We start from the raw sequence: 18,650 nt of genomic DNA, 5'->3' as shown, positions 1-18,650 counted from the left end.
CAGGGATCAACTCTTAGTCCATTCCTATTTTTCTTAGCGATTAACGCATTGACGAGACACATTCAAGGTGAGGTGCCATGGTGTATGTTATTTGATGATGACATAGTTTTAATTAACAAGACGCGAGGTAGTGTTAATGAGAGGCTGGAGGTTTGGAGGCAGACCCTAGAGTCTAAGGGTTTCAAGTTGAGGAGGACCAGGACGGAATACTTGGAGTGCAAATTCAGCAACAGTACCCAGGAAAGGGATATAGAGGTGAGGCTTGATACACAAGTCATCCCAAGAGAGGTAGTTTCAAGTATCTTGGATCTATAATACAAGGTAACAGGGAGATTGATGAAGATGCCACGCTTCGTATCGGAGTAGGATGGATGAAGTGGAGGCTTGCTTACGGTGTCTTGTATGATAAGAATGTGCCGTTGAGACTTAAAGGTAAGTTCTGCAAGGCTGTAGTTAGACTGACTATGTTGTATGGAGTAGAATGTTGGTCGGTCAAGAACTCTCATACCCAAAAACTTAAATTAGTTGAGATGGGTGTGTTGAGGAGGATGTATGGGCATACCGGTTGGATAAGATTAGGAATGAAGTTATTCGGGAAAAAGTGTGAGTTGTAATGATCTAACCGATCGTTTTGAGCTCTAGCGCGTCGTTCAGCGGTTTGAGGCTTTTAGTAGCTTCACTTCAGGTATTATGACTTGTACGTGTGGTCGGAATTGAATTTCAGGAAGTTCGGAGTTGCTTTGGAAATAAAATTTTAATTTCGGAAGCTTTAAGTTGAGAAAATTGGCTAAGGTTTGACTTTTGAGTAAACAACTTCGGAATCGGGATTTGAAGGTTCTAATAGGTTCGTATGATGATTTCGGACTTGGGCGTATGTTCGGGTTGAATATCGGATCACCCGAGAGCATTTCAACGTCAATTAGCGAAAGTTGAAAATTTGGACGATTGTTGAGAAGTTTGACCGGGAGTGGACCTTTTGATATCGGGGTCGGATTATGATTTCGGAAGTTGGAATAGGTCCGTAATGTTAATTATGACTTGTGTGCAAAATATGGGGTCAATCGGGCTTGATTTTATAGGTTTCGGTGTCGAATGTAGAAGTTTGAAGTTCTAAAGTTCATTAAGCTTGAATTGGGGTGCGATTCATAATTTTAGCGTTGTTTGGTGTGATTTGAAAGCTCGACTAAGTTTGTAATGTATTTTAGGACGTATTGGTATATTTGGTTAAGGTCCCGAGGGCCTAGGGTGGATTCCAGATGGTTAACGGATTTATTTTAGACTTAGTAGATGCTGAAGCTGGGCAGCATATGGCATGACTGCTTCTACGGATGTTTGGTCGCAGATATGAGGTGAGGTCCGCAGAAGCGTTTTGGGAAGCCTGGGCATGAAGTCACAGAAGCGGAGGCGGGTAGCGCACCTGCGTGTGCGCAAAAGCGAGGTCAGGGCCGCAGGTGCGGGAATTTGCGCAGATGCATTAGGGTGTGTCGCACCTGTGGTTGCGCAGAAGCGGAAGAATTTCCACAGGTGCGATGGTTTGCTGATAGTGGTCTTCCGCAGAAGCGAGGAAGTTTCCGCAGGAACGACTGTTTTTCCGCAGATACGAGAGGTCGTCTAGGCAGAAGGTTCTTTTAAAAAGCGGGATTTGGCCCATTTTCTCTCATTTTCACTTGGTTGGGGCGATTTTGGAGGGCTTCAAGGGAAGATTTTCATCACATATGTCAAGATAAGTAATTCACGCATATTGTGAGTTAAATACAAGGTGTATATATGGATTTAAATATAGAAATTAATAAAAATTTGGGATTTTGGTAGAAAACCTATAAATTTGGTATTTCTAAAATTTGACCACGAAATTGGACATGGAATTAGGAATAAATTATATAGTTGAGTTCGTGGTGTGTGGGTGAGGTTTATCTTCAAAAAAAAAATCGAAATCCGGGCGCGTGGACCCGAGGGTTTTATTCTATCGACTTTTCGAGCGGAGTTGGAAATTTGTATAAAATGATTAATCATGGATATTAGAGTATATTTTGATGAGTTTGCACTTTTGTTGAATAGTTTTGGATCGACTTAGGATCTTATCATTTATGAGTCTGTACCTAGCTACAACATGTTATGTCCGGGTAGACTTAGGATCTTATCATTTTATATTTGAATTATTTGAACCCATTCTACTCGCTTAATTAATTGAAGTTATAATTGAAATTGATTTTGAAGTAAATATATGTACACGAGGCTTAGCCTTAACACTTTGAGTTGTGAGGGAATTATTTAAGAAATGGTAAAGATTAAATTCATTTTGTGCTCATGTGCTGTATTGTAAATACGTGCTTCGTAATTCGGTAACTTCCTTCATTTTCTTGTGGAGCGGGCCGAATGTCTCAGCAGTATATAGATGCATTTATGGATCGTGCTGCACGTCCCTCGGCAGTGTACACATTATTCTGGATCGGGCCGAACGACCTCAACAGTATCGTGCGTTATATCGCTAGTAGCACGAATATTTACGAGCTAATCTTTCCACTAATGCCTGGCATTTTATTGTATTTCTTATTTTATGATAATGACACTTGACATTTTTCTCAGTTGTTAAGGTAGAATATGAGGTTTAGAAATTCATGCTTTAAAAGAGTAATCGGAAGGTTATGTATCTTACAAATTTACCCCATCATTATCGTATGCTTCATATCTGCTCATGTTTTACTATATTATTTTATCGGACCTTTAGTAAGTATCGATGTCGACCCCCCGTCACTACTTCTCCGGGGTTAGGCTAGATACTTACTGGGTACACGTTTGATTTACGTACTCATGCTACACTTCTGCACTAAATGTGCAAGATCTGACAGGTTCATGGATGATCACTTTGGCGCGTAGGCACACCTGTTGAGGAGACTTTAGGTGAGCTGCATTTCAGGCTACGCATCGCAGTCCATCGAGTCCCCATTGTACTATTTATTTTATTTTGTCTTACTAAATTCGGGACAAATGTTGTATTATTACTATATTCCTTAGAAAATGTTCATGCATATATGATACCGGATTTTTGGGTCTTTCTACGGGTTGTTCGTTGTTGTAATTGTGTAAATATTTTTATTTACTCTGTAAATCCTATTTTATCTCGTCAACTAAGGAAAATCATGATTTCAAATTACTAAAATGAGTAATTAAATTGATAAATCACTGTTGGCTTGCCTGACGGCGGTGTTAGGCGTCATCACGACCTTTAGCGGATTCTGGGTCGTGATAGGAGTGGCCCCTTTGGAGGATAAGACGAGGAAGGCGAGGTTGAGATGGTTCGGGCATGTTAAGAGAAGTATAGAAGCCCCAGTTAGAAGGTGCGAGCGGTTAGCCTCGGTGGGTAGCAAGAGGGGTAGAGGTAGGCCTAAGAAATCTTGGGAAGAGGTTATTAGGTGGGACATGGCGCAGCTGGAGCTGGCCGAGGACATGGCCCTAGACAGGAGGGTGTGGAGGTCAAAGTTTAGGGTAGAAGGTTCGTGGGTAGTCGGGCGTTTCTCTTTGTCTTACTCAATTCGCTAGCATTAGTGTTAAGTATGATATCTTTTATCCATAGATGGCTATAACTACCTAGAGTTTGACTGCATTCTTGGATTTAATCTTATTTCATCTTACTGTTATTCCTATTTGTTGAAATTATATTTTCTTTTTCAGTCGTTCTCTAGCCGAGGGTCTATCGGAAACAGTCTCTCTGCCCTTCTAGGGGTAGGGATAAGACTGCGTATATCTTACCCTCCCCAGACCCCACTTGTGGAATACTACCGAGTTTGTTGTTGTTGTTGTTATATTTACTTTACTTTCTTGGCCATAATCTGTGAGCATAGTTCGCATAATATTGTTCAATGTCATAACAGTTTGTCGATTTTGCTTCTTCAAGCAATACTATGTGTTGATATACGCAGAATATAAATATTAATTGTATAAACAAATCCTATAAATTTAATTATTTAACATAGATAATTATAGTACATGATTGTTTGCCCGACAATAGTTAAAGGTTAATGACTCAAATTTATATTTCACTTTGATTGAACTCATAATTTTCCTAGTGCTTCTGGCTAAGAAACACGTCGTGCATTTTGAAAATTTAGGATCATCAGTGATTCTTTTTTAACCCTTCCAACAATTGAATAAATTTGAAGGAACACAACCTTTCAAACCAACTTCTTTTATTTTACTTTCTCATTAAAAGTTATCTAATATTACTAGATAATACTTATATATTATTTTACATATAACAACCTTCCCATTCTTATAATAATAATAATAATAATAATAATAATAATAATAATAATAACAATAATAATAATAATAATAATAATATATTGACTCAAAAATCAGACATTATTGACTCAAAAATCAACAATGAACATTATTGGATGTACAATATGTAACTAAACTAAAGGTAGCTAATTATGCTTGAACCTTTAGAACAGTGCCGGTCCAAGGGTAAGGCTGCTAAAGCACCTGCTTTGGGCCTCATAATTTTTGGGGCCCCAAATTTTTCTAACAGTTTATATATTAATTTATTTTTAGAATAATATTTAGTGTTTTAAATGAGAAATTACTAATTTTCATAGTAAAAAAGTAGGATTACTCTCTAGACCATAAATTGAGAAAGGATTCGATTATTAATTCGTAACTCAATAAAGGTTAAAACCTTAATACAGTCTCACACCGTGTATATCTCAAGAGAAATTAAATGGATTAGATAAAATTATTAATAACTTTGCATATGAAAAACTAGAAATACAGAATTTAAATGAAATTATATATAAATTTTTTCTTTTATATAAAAAAGGCCTCTCATTGAAATTTTGCTTTAGGCCTCCATATTTATTGAGCCGCCCTACTTTAGAATTAATATGAATATAAAATTTATGAAATGAAGTCGCCTTAAATATGGGGTTTGTGCTTTATCTTGTTTCAACAAGTACTCTCGGTCTAGGATTCACCAATAAATTTATTGAAAATGACATCACTTTCACACTTACGTGCTAAGTACTGATTAAAGAACAATCAAGACACTTTTGATATATTGATATATTTTCATATAAATACTAAGGAGCAGAAAAAACTACCATTGACACAATTTTCTAATTAAGAGTTTGAATAAGTATTTTCTGAATTTGAGTTTAAGTATCTCTGTCTTTTACAAATAATTAAACAAGACTCAGATAGTGCTTATTAACCATTTCATTCATTTCTTGTCACTCACTTATTCTACGTAATCCAAAATAAAAAACATAGACGTTTAAATATTCATTATCCCTATATTATAATTTTTTTCTTAATATTCAGTATTATTGGTGATAAATAAATGATCCCTTCATAAATCAATACAAATTTATTAGTTCATAACATCAATCATAAAAATTATATAATAGTATTATTCAATAAGCAAAGAGTTGTGTCTTTTACTCTTTTTTTTTCGCCTAACTTTTTTTTACCTGAACAACTGCAAAATGGAGTTAAAAGCATTTTATCCCAAATAAATTATTATACATTATCGTTCACGATAGAGACTTATTTAATGAATATCTGATATTTTTTCTCAACAAAAAAAATTCCTCATTAATATGTTCTATCGAAATATTCGGGAGATCATCAATTGTGATGTATATAAACTTAAAACTTAATATAATATTATTCATCAAGAAAACTTAAATTAATAGAGGAGAAGATGAACTGAGAAAAAACTAACTGTTGAGTAAATGGAAGGTCTATGGATATGAGTACGTACTTGATTTATCTTTGAAAAGCATGCTTGACTCGATCATTTTAGAATTATATTTGCATAATACAGTATGCTTGATCAATGTGTCTTGGTATAGTTATAGCATCTCATTTTAGAATTAGATGACATTTCCGGGAACAGGGTTTTCGGGCACAACAATGATAAGATCAAAAAATAAAAAAGTGAGATTGTATTAAACTTTGTATAGAAAGTAGTATAAGTTTAGCCAGAAAATTCGTCTCCCTTACAATAATAACTAAGCACACTATTTATAGTTATGTCTAGGGAAGGAGGACCTAGGATCGTGCCATCCTTTAATGCCAATTACGAGGGTCATTGATGAAGATGTAACGGTGAACATAAATGCCAAATTCTCCGTAACGGACTGTAGCTCTTAATGCTGCAGAATATTCCCTATTAAATGCTACCGGGCGCAGAGCATTTAATACACCCTTATGAACATTATCCCTTCCGGTGACAAGTGGAATGACTGCGTTCGGTTTTCGGCCATCCCGTCTTGGGCTCCACGTATCTTTTCTTTAGACGACCACGTGTCATATCATATTTCACCATATAGGGATAGCTCCCCTGCTTTCCGGTGACATAATTTTGTATTACCGAAAAGTTGGTAGAAACACTCTTTGGCGGGAATTACTATAATTTCCTCAGAAGGCTTCTGGCAGTTGATTAGACGCACGTCTTTTCGCATTTAATGCCCTGAACACGCGTCATCCCATGATTCAGCACAACTTTTGCCGATAATCAAGGTAATCATGGCCATGAGTCTAGCCGTCAAAATTTTAATTATATGCATCATTCTTTTTCTTTGCGCTTCATAATTTCTCGAGCTTCCGATTTGCATCTTTGTTTTCCATCATTTCTCTAATTCTCTTCAAACACAAAACCTTTTACTTCTTCTTATTCAATGGCTTCTTCCTCCAAGCGTGTTGGTTCTTCAAAGAACAAGAACAAAGCCGAGGACTCTGCTCCTCCAACGATAAGTTCCATCATCCCAAGAAAACTCAGTACCACAAAGGACCTTGAAGAGAAATCCCCTACTGCTAACCCTCGTACATGGGTTGTTAGTAAGTACCTTTCTTCTATTCGTCCTTCCAGTAATCCTGCTGTGAAGGAAGACTGTCGCTGCCATGAGTTGGATATCATTGCTCCTGATCTATCGGAGCGAGTGACCCTTCCCAAGGAAGGCTTTACATACTTTTACACGTATCCCTTTACTTTGGGTGAGTTTTCTTTGAGTGGAGAGCTTGATTCCATGATTGCGGAGTTTTGCCTTCGTTACCAAGTGTGTTTGGCACAGGTAAGTCCTTCAGTGTAGAAGACGGTCGCATGTCTTCGGCACTTGTGCCAGGAAACTGGAGAGGAGCTAACCTTAGCTCATATGATGAATCTATATTCTCTCAAAATCTTCCACAGGGGAATGATAAACCTCTGCAAGCATGGCCACCATGCTTTGCTGTCTAGCATGGATGATGACATCGACCGTGGGTGGATGGAACGGTTCATTGCAGTCGCCACCAGCGACATCATTCGGACAACTGCTTCATCCTTTCCGGTTGCTTGGAACTGCACTCGTAAGCTCTTTGTTTAGTATTTCTTTTTACTAGATTCTTTTATGGCTATATCAACTCTTTACCCTTCGCATGTTTCAGCAACTCGATGGATCCTACCGGTGGTGGAAGGTTTGAACCGGTGGGTTCAGAAGATCTTGGACGTCACGACGCCCAAAACTCGTTTGTGTAAAGAACTGGCCCTTAAATACGGGTGGAAGGCCAAAAATTATGGTAATTTTAATTTACCTTGCTTCCATTTTTTTTTTATATATGGAGAACTTGGTTGAACCCATCTGACTTGTTCACGAAACTAGATCTACCTGCGGGCTCTGTTGTTGTCCCCGAGGAGAACGTTTTGGCTGATACCGCTGATGCAGCGAGGCTGCTTTAGGAGGCACTTACTCGAACATGTATCTCCGGGCCTGTTTCGGGCGCAAACACTTCTTTACAGAGTCCTCGCCCGGAGGATAAGCAAACAAAGAAAAGACGTTCCTCCGCGGCCGGGGAAAAGAATAAGAGGGAAAAGACTGACACCTCCAAGTCATCTCCGGTGGCGATGACGACCGATCCTCCTTCCGGGCAGGTCATAAACACCGTGATGATTGATGATGATGAAAAAGCTAGTGATAAGGGAGCTTATGTACATAGAAGGCGACAATCCTCATCATCTCAACAGGATGCTCGACCTGTTGAGATAGTTACACTAACTGAAGACGAAGTCTCGACACTTTGGGGAGACTCTGATTTGGTAGAAAATGCCAACTCCCATTTTTGGGCCCCAATTGATGTAACCGGTGGTGCGGGATTGAGTACCGGGTCCTTGCCGTCTTTGGTTGGCGAGCATCCAACAACCAGCACTACATTTGATGCAGATGCTTCTCACTCTTCAACTCCATCAGCTTCATCTCCACCTTCACCAGCAACTGCTACATCACTTCCATCTTCATCCACTCTTCCACCAACAATTGCTACATCACCTCCATCAGCCGCATTTGACCATAAAGAAGGTGTTCCTCTTCCACAATCCCCAGTTCATGGGAATTTGTGGCAAAATTATGCTGCCCCAGCCGGTGGAGCTTGCTAATTATCCGAAGCCTTTGGCTTCAGAAAAAGGCTGGAAAAAAGATTCAGGCACTCTCGTGAGAGTGCTTATTAAACAATGCCATGCATAACGACGCAACGGTATGTTCTTTTCTTCCTTCATTACCTCTTCTACTTTTGTATGAATGTATTCTAAGTGACAATTCTTCTTACTTTGTAGGCCAACTTTCTTGCTTCTGAGGTCCCTTAGAGGTTGGTTCGTGAGAAGGAAGAACTTACTTCTGGACGAAATCAGCTTTTGGTGGAACGAGACCAAACTGTTCTCCGCCTATCAGGACTGGAAACCAAAGCTACTGGGTCCGTTATTTTGGAGGCTCATTTGCAACAAAGCGATCAAGAAGTGGTAACCCTTAGCCAAGAAATTGGCCCGCTGAGGGTTAGATTCGATGAAGCTAAGGCCAAATGGGCTGAAGTCTAGGACGTCGTTCTTGCTGCAACCGAGCGCGAGGCTACTACTACCGAAAAAGTAACTAACTTAGAAGCAGCCTTGAACTCCAAAATCGAAGAGCTTGCTGTTGTGGGGGAAAACACGCACATCTAGAAGAGAAGTACAAGAAACTATCGAGCATAATATGCTCTTTAGTTCAACTGTCCACGACATTGACATCAGCCTCAAATCTGCTAGGTCCGCCCGGAAAAACCTTTCTGTCGAGGTTACCCAACTCAAAGAAGAACTTAAGCGTCGAGCGACTTTCCTCGTTGTTGAAAAAACTTATGCCACGTACAACATGAGGAGAAAAACCTTGGAGGAGTCCAAAGCTGGTATCATCGACTTTGATGCCGAAATTGCTAAGGTCCGAGAGCTTGAGTTAGCTGCTAAAAATCGACTCCCGGCGCAGTCTGATGCTCCTGGTTCTTCCGGTTCTAGTTTTGTGTTTTCGGGAATTGAAGAGGGATCGAAAGGTGACGATACTGAAGACCAAACTAGGAAAAACGTCGAGCCATCGGTGGACCCACCTACTTCTTCCATAAATGCGAACACTTCTCTTCTTCCTGGTTCTGGAGGCACTGCAAATTAGCTTTTCTTTTCTTTTTCCCATTTTGAACTTTTACTGTTTTGGCACGTTCTTGTAAATAAAGACATATATTTGCTCAAGTATCGTTTGAGTTTTACTTTTATTTGAATATCCATGCAAGTCTTTAATCTTTGCATTTGCTCAAGAATTTTGCATATGTTTTCTTATTTGTGCTTTACTATGTGTAGTCTCGAATGTGTTTTCCTCGAAGCACTTTGGTTCCGAGCATTATCCCTTATACGTGAGTGTTTTTATAAGTATTTGCGCAAGTTTACGTTTTGCGTCCTTTTCATATGTGGCTTCGGGTGTATTTTTCCCCGAAGGCATTTTTGATTCCGGGCATAGATTCTCCCGGAACTAACCCTTTAGCATGAGGGTTTTTATAAGCGAGAGCCCTCTTATGTTTACGGTGCTCATAAAGAGGACGTCTCATGTTCATTACGACACTAACATTTGAAGTACTTGTTTAACTTTCAAATGACAAAGTTTATTCATCGTTCAGACAAGAAACAAGATAAAAACAAAAGTATTTCATTTTATTTCTTCTATTTTCAAAAAATACATAAGCATTTGCAATACTGAAAAGAAAATGCCATTACTTGTGGCTATCTTGTACAACTTATTTCTACGGGGCTGGCTGCGCAGTCCCTGGTCCTGATGATGCATTTTGTTTCCAGATTTTCATTTCTTGGTTGACGTGGCAGTCATTGTTGTCGTATCCTTATATCATTCCCCCCAGTATTCGAATGCGAAAAGTGCGAATTGGAACACTGGAAGTTTTGTATCTTCGAAGATTCCACTAATGAATTGTTAGATAATCCTCAACTTGGTAACACAACTTTACTTCCCCTCATGAATTTATGCTATCGAGCGAAGGAATATCTAACAACCCTCTAGTGGTTTGTGCTCGTGAATGGTTGGGTAACCTTTGTTCGGTAGCAAACTTAACTTTCCAGTGAGAATTTGCTATCGAACCAAAGATTATCTAACCGTCCCCGAGTGTAAGCTTGCTTGTTTGCCTTGCTATCAAAGGTCTTATTGCTGATGTCTTCGTAGTATGCTTTCTGTTGCTGGCTCATTAAAAACCTTGCCAGAAAAAACCCAATTGGGACAAAAATTGAATGAAGGGAAAAAGAGTGCAGCACATACTTTCCGTTTGAATAATGTTCATCAGCAATAATATCTTTTGAGGTGTGCCACGTTCCAGTTGCTATGCAACTTATCTCCATTCTGGTTTTCCAACTCGTATGAACCTTTCCCAGTGATAGATGAAATCCAATAGGGACCTTCCCATGTTGGACCTAGCTTGTCCGCGTTGAGCTCCCGGGTATTTTGTGTTACTTTTCTAAGAACTAAGTCTCATACTTTGAAATAACGGAAGTTGTCTCTTCGATTATAATATCGCTCAATTATCTTCTTTTGAGCTACCATTCTTACATGCGCCAAGTCCCTGCGTTCCTCGAGCAATTCTAAGTTGATTAACATCGCTTTGTTGTTCGATTCTTTATCTGCCAGAAAATATTTCAAAGTGGGTTCACCTACTTCCACCGGGATTAGGGCTTCAACATCGTACACAAAGGGAAAAAGGAGTCTCTCATGTACTTTATTTAGCGGTTGTTCGGTAGGCCCATAGAACTCCGAGCAATTCTTCGGACCATTTGCCTTTTGCAGCTTCCAACCTTTTCTTGAGGTTTTGAATAATCACTTTGTTTGTTGACTCCGCCTGACCATTTGCGCTTGGATGATAAGAAGAAGATGTGATCCTCTTTATCTTCAAATATTCGAGGAATTTTGTAACCTTTGCACCGACAAACTACGGCCTATTGTTGCATGTTATCTCTTTTGGTATTCCGAACTTGCAAATTATATTTTCCCACAGGATATCGACTACTTCGCGTTCTCTGATCTTCTAATAAGGACCTGCCTCCACCCATTTAGAAAAATAGTCAGTCAAAATTAAAAGAAATCTTACCTTTCCGGGAGCCGATGGCAGTGATCTAACGGTGTCCATCCCCCATTTCATGAATGGCCATGGGGACAGAACCGAATGTAAGGGTTATGTCGGTTGGTGTACTAGTGGTGCGTAGCCTTGACACTTATCACATTTTCATACGAAGTCTTTGGCATCTTGTTCCATGCGAGGCCAATAATATCCTGCCCATACCAACTTCAACACCAAAGAATCTGTGCCCGAGTGATTGGCGCATATCCCTTCGTGGACTTCTCTCATGACATAGTTAGCTTTCGACGCTCCTAAGCACCGGGACATCGGGGCTTGGAAGGATTTTCTATACAATTGGGCAATTTCCCATGCTCGAAATAGTTGATTATTTCATTTCTCCAGTCCCAAACTAGATTAATCGAATTTACCTCATAATAACCATCCGTATCCAGGACTGAGTTCATTAGTTGCACTACCATCCCAGATTTTGATTCCTTTATTTTCTTCGATGATCCTAAGTTTGCTAATGCACCCGCTTCTGCGTTATCCTCCCTCGGGATATGAGTAATTGACCACTCCCGGAATCATGGCAAAAGAGCCTGGACCTTTACAATGTATTGTTGCATACGTTCTTCTTTGGTATCAAAGATCCCGTAGACCTGATTTACCACCAGCTGTGAGTCACATTTGATTTTAATAACCTCGGAATCAAGTCACCAGGCCAATTTGAGCCTTGCAATCAAAGCTTCATACTCTGCTTCATTGTTAGTTAAATGGATCGTTCTAATGGCTTGCCTTAAGGTTTTCCTCGAAGGCGTGATTAAGACTATTCCGAGTCCAGACCCCTTTATGTTGGAAGATCCGTCCATAAATAAGGTCCAAACCCCCGATATCAATTCTGATACCATTACTTCCTCCTTGGTTGCCAGAGGCAGTAGTCCCGGATTGAAATCGACCACGAAGTCAGCCAAGACTTGTGACTTAATTGCAGTCCTTGATTTATATTCTATGTCGAACTCACTTATTTCGACGGCTCTTTTGGCCAATCTTCTCAAGGGCTCGAGTATACAGAGGATATTCCGCAAAGAGAAAGTAGTCACCACAGCTATCGGGTGGCATTGGAAGTAGGGCCTCAGCTTCCAAGCGGTGACTACGAGATCTAAGGCCAGTTTTTTCAAATGTGGGTAGTGAGTTTGTGCTCCCGTTAAAATTTTGCTAACATAATAAATGAAAAATTGCGTACCTTCGTCCTCCTAGACTAAAACCGCACTTACCACAACTTATGAAACCGTGAGGTAGACTAACAATATTTTACCTTCTTTTGGTTTTGAGAGCAATGGATGGCTCGATAAGTACTTCTTCAGATCCCTCAGAGCCTGCTGGTACTCCGGTGTCCATTCGAAATTATTTTTCTTTTTGAGCAGTGTGAAGAAGCGATGACATTTTTCGATGACCTAGAAATGAACCTGCTCATATATGCTAATCTTCCTGTAAGACTTTGGACTTCCTTTATGTTCGACAATTGATCCGGTATATCCTATATGGCCTTGATTTTGTCGGGGTTTACCTCAATTCCCCTTTGTGAGACCAGAAATCCCAGAAACTTACCAGAATTGACCCCAAACACGCACTTCTCAGGATTAAGTTTCATGTTATGCTTCCTCACGATATCGAATGTTTCTTGCAAATGCTTAAGATGATCACCTTCATTCAAAGATTTAATGAGCATATCATATATATAAACTTCCATAATCTTTCCTATTTGCTTTTCAAACATCTTATTTACGAGCCGTTGATAAGTGATTCCGGCATTTTTCAACCCGAAATGCATTACATTATAACAATATGTACCAAAATTCGTTATAAACGAAGTTTTTTCCTGATCTTCCGGGTTCATCTTGATTTGGTTGTACCCGGAATAAGCATCGAGGAAATTCATCAACTCGTGCCTCGATGTGGCATCAATCATTTGATCGATATTTGGCAGTGGGAACGAGTCTTTCGGGCACGCCTTATTAAGGTCTTTATAGTCTCCACACATGCAAAATTTATTGTTCTCCTTAGGAACTACTACATTGGCTGGTCAGTCCGGATATCTTACCTCTCGGACCGAACCGATTTTAAGCAAGCGAGTTACCTATTCTTTGACGAATTTATTCATGGCCTCGGCAATAAGGCATTTCTTCTGCCTTACCGGAGGTACGTTGGGATCCAAACTCAGACTTGGGATCCGGGTGCAGTCATGTCCCCAAGTGGAATTTCTTTCCAGGAATTCCTCGAACAATGAAACTTGCTCCAGTTCCTTCGTTGTGGACTTCATTGTGTCCGTCTCTTCTAGAACTTGGAAATATCTTGGCACCTAATATTGTTCTGACGACTTTGCTTCCGGGCTAACTCCTTCTAGATCGGGAGTAGGTGCCGGTTCCTGTAATTGCTATGATGTGCGTTCCTTCCCTTTGCTACTGGAAACTGAGATTGCATTCATCTTCCTTGTTGCCGGTTGATCACCTCTGCTTGATTCCTTCAGGCGTTGGAAACTTCAGCAATTGGTGGTATGTTTAGGGTACAACTTTCATCTTGTGTAACCATGGCATTCCCAGGATGATGTTGTATCCCATGTCACCATCTACTACTTCGAGGACAATTGTTTTCATTACTCCTTCAGGATTCGTGAGCAGCAAAATCTCTCCCCGGGTCGTCACGCTCGTAAGGTTGAATCCAACGAGGAGCGTTTTTCCGGAATAATGCTTCCGGTGAGTTTAGCTTGATCAAATACTCTCTATTGTATGATATTAGCCGGACTTCCTGGATCCACTAGAACACGTTTAATCTTAAAATATAACACATTTAAAGAAATTACCATAACGTCATTGTGTGGTAACAACAATCCGTCTATGTCCTACTCCGTGAAAGTAATATCGTCTTCCCGGAGTCTTTTACTATGAGTTAGTGATACTTTCATCTTCTTCGCTGCCGAAAAGGTGACCCCGTTAATATCATTCCCTCCGACATTCCCTCCGGAGATCATATTGATCGTTTGGCGTGGGGGTTCTTCTCCGGTTTTTGAAGGTTTCGCGTTGTCTCTGTTACGACCATAATTGTTCTTAGCTCGGTCACTCAAGAATTTTCTAAGGTGACCATTCTTTAATAGTGTTGCCACCTCCTCCCGGAGGTGTCGGCAGTCCTTTGTTCGGTGGTCGTTCGTCCCATGGTATTCACACCATAAGTTGGGATCCCTCTAGTTGGAATCAGATCTCATAGGTCTCGGGAATCGTGCCTTTTTTAATATGTCTCATGGTTGACACCAACTCTACTATACTAACGTTGAAGTTATATTCCGATAACTTGGGGTAAGAAGGATCCCAAAACTTCGACGTCTTTTTATCATGGAGTGATCTATTGTTTCGACCACGATCGGTCCCTTTGTTAACAATGAACTTGTTTGCTGCCCGAAAGTTTCTGCCACGGCCTTCAGTCCACTCGTAGGGCCAAAATCGCCCCCTTGAAGTCCTTCTGTCCGCGTCGTAGTAATCCTTTGATTTTTCTCTGCTCTTCTCCCGTACTTTGGCCGATGATGCTGAACAGACCTCGTTGTATTCGATCCTTATCTTTGACTCGTACCGGTTTTGGACATCTACCCAAGTTGTTACTTAGAACTCAAGTAAGCTCTTCTTCAGCTTTCGGGAAGCGTTTGAGCTTCTCGAATTCAATCCTTTGGTGAATGCTTCAGCTGCCCACTCACCCGGGAAAGCCGAGAGCAACATTCTTTCTTTCTGGAATCGGGTAACGAACTCCCGTAGTAATTCAGATTCTCTATGTACGATCCTAAATATGCCGGCCTTCCGGGATTGTACTTTTCTGGCATCGGCATGAGCCTTGATGATTGAATCGGCGAGCATCTTAAAGGAATCTATGGAATGCTCGGGTAACAATGAATACCACGTTAGGGCTCCCCTCGTGAGAGTTTCTCCAAATTTCTTTAGCATCACAGATTTAATTTCGTGGGGAGCTAGATCATTTCCTTTTACCGTCGTTGTGTAGGTGGTAATATGCTCTTGTGGGTCTGAAGTCCCATCATACTTTGGCATTTCAGGCATTTTGAACCGCTTCGGGATTAGTTCTGGTGCCGCGCTCGGCTTGTACAACAATTGAGTATACTTCTTCGAGTCTGTGCATTTCAAAATTGGCGGCGCGCCCGGAATTTGGTCCATGCAGGCGTTTACTTCCCTCATAAACTATAAAAGTTCATTTTTAATGGGTCGTTCTCGTTGTTGAGACCGGATCTACTCTCCCCGGTCCCGTTAGAGCCAACTTCACCCCTGGGAGTGTTGTTGTCGACTTTGTGCGTTGTTAGGTTTGTGGGAACACCGGGAGGAATTGGATCTCGTCTGTTTGTATTATTTGAAGCCCCCGATAGTGCCTGCTTCAGTTATATCATAACCTGATCATGCCGCGTGAGATGGCCTAGAATGATTGCCTATTGCTCTCGCAGGACCCTCATCGCATCCACGACATTCTCCTCACCAGCATCATCGAGAGTTGCATCCCGAACCTATTGAGGGTACTGCCTCTCATGCACCGGCCCGGCGTCGTTATCTTCATTGTAGGTGTCACTGATTGAATCCTCGAAATGAGGCTGATCCTTTCGAATTTCAGGTTTGTGCGTGTTGTTAACAGTGTTATATGCCATTTTTATGATTTTTTCTATGACAAAATAATCAAATCGCGTTAGTAAAAAAGGCAAGGATCAATTTAATTGCATTGCTGTCTAGGCCCCACGGTGGGCGCCAAACTATTTACCCGTAAAACGGTACAGTTGAATTTATACATGGTTTCTAGACAAGTAAACTAATCTGATCATGAAATAATGCAATAATTGAAGAAATGTACAATACTTAGCCTTGAAATGTAGATGAAACGGCATAGATGACAATTTCGAGAACAAGGTTTCCGAGCACAACAATGATAAGATCAAAAAACAAGAAAGTAAGATTGTATTAAACTTTGTATAGAATACATTATAAGTTTAGCCAGAAAATTCATTTCCCTTACAATGATAACTGAGCTCACTATTTATAGCTATGTCTAGGGAAGGAGGACCTAGGATCGTGCCCTCCTTTAATGCCAATTATGAGGGTCATTGATGAAGATGTAACGATGAACATAAATGTCAAATTCTCTGTAACGAACCGTCGCTCTTAATGCTGCAGAATATTCCCTATTAAATGCTACCGGACGCAGAGCATTTAATACACTTTTATGAACGTTATCTCTTCCGGTGACAAGTTGAATGGTTGCGTTCGGTGTTCAGTCATCCCCGTCTTGGACTCCACGTGTCTTTTCTTTAGACGACCACGTGTCATATCATATTTCACTGTATACATTGCTCTAGTTAGAAATGATACAATACCTCTTGGAGGGGGAAGAAGTTCCCTAACTTCGATTATTGAAATGAAAATTATGAGACAAAGTTAGCCTCTCGTGGCACTTGACAAACATCTTTTTCATCTTAATTCAGGTTTTTCTGAATTAATTCTTAGCCTTTCCAAATAATTTTTTAAATAGTAGTTACTAATGAAAGGACACACCTATTTAGAGGAGACACAATATAAATAATAGTATTTTAATTTTTTAATTTAATTATTATTGTTACTAAAGTATATTATTAGAAGGATAATTTGGTAATTCAACTTTCTAGTTTAGGGCTTCCCACTTTTAATATAGTGTATATATAGATTTATAGATTTGCAGTAAACCAAAATCTGATAGAATTATAATTAGGAAAGGCAACAAGATTCAAGAAAAGAAAAACAATTGTGCACTCTTTTATTTATTTCAAATAAAAGAAAGGAATCAGACTAAACAAGTTTATGAATTAAGCAATTGAATTGAAGTTTCTATATGACTTGATACTCCTTTGATATCAAGGATTAGGATAATAAATTTAGGATAAAATACTACATAAATTATTTACCAATTTTTTTGTTCTACTTTTTTGTTATTGCATTTGTATAAGAGATATTGTTATTATATATAATTGCATTAACTTCGTTACATTTGATCGGAATCATTATTGATAGATCAAAATGTAGAGAGGTAAAATTCGAAACATATAGCAACGTCGTTGCCAAAGTTCTATTTAGAAGTTATGTTCATACCTTTCTAATTTCCAATGGTAATAAAATCATAATGAGAAGTTAAGACTCATAATTAATAGTTTCTTAATAATAGATTTGTAAATTAGACAGAAAAAAAATATGATTTTTTCATTACATAGAAAGTAAATTAAAGTACCTCATTCTTTTTCATTGCTAGCTAGATGCTCTTTTAAGTCAGATGCATAAAATTATAACAAAGTTGGCTAAAATGCCCTAAGTGGCATCTCCATGATATGTAATATTATCGGTTCTTAGTAGTACTAATATTAGTATTCCAGTTTCTCAAAAAGAAGAGGGGCTTGACGGGCCTTGCCAGTTTCCCAAGTTTCATACTCACATTTGTTTCCAATTGGGCTTTTATGTGAATCAGATTGGTCTAAAGGCCCACATGAGGATGATTTTCATAGATATCCACTTTTAGGATTGTTGTTTGGAATATAACCAGTTTTTGCAGAGTAATTGAAAAATAACCACTAACTTAAAAAGGTGATATAAACAGCACCTTCTTCATACAAAAATGGTGTATAAAAACCGCTTCTTCATCTATGCACATACAAAAATGGTGGGAGAGTAAAAAAATTCGAAGTATAATAAAAAATTTACAAAGACTGAAAAATCATAACCTTCTTTGAAGAGAAAAGTTTTTATTAAAATGTACTACATAATGTAAAAATAAAATAACACAAATATATACAGTTAATCAATATAAACAACTCTTTACACAACAATTCTACGTCAAACTTGTCGAAAAAAAAAATATATAATAGTGAAAATAGCACGGACTAGCCAGTTTTCGGACTGGTCATTCAAAAATAACTGACGTTTGCCAAGTCATTGAAAAATAGCCACTATTTTGCTGCAACAGAGACCGGTCCAGCATAATATACTGGAGTTCGATGCACCTGTGTATGAACTTCCAGCATATTATGCTGGACCGGTATACTTTGCTGGCTACAGTAATATACTGGAGTTCCAGTATATTATAATGGAATTCCAGTATATTATGCTGGAGTATTTTCCGGATTTTGAATAGTGTTTTCGTTGAGATTTATCTTTACATGAAAAGTGGCTAAATTTCGATGACTTTAAAATTATGACTATTTTTGA

The sequence above is a fragment of the Nicotiana tomentosiformis genome, chromosome 2 (assembly GCF_000390325.3).
Source record: "Nicotiana tomentosiformis chromosome 2, ASM39032v3, whole genome shotgun sequence".
Lineage (NCBI taxonomy): Eukaryota > Viridiplantae > Streptophyta > Magnoliopsida > Solanales > Solanaceae > Nicotiana > Nicotiana tomentosiformis.
Note: the sequence above shows the minus strand (reverse complement) of the source record.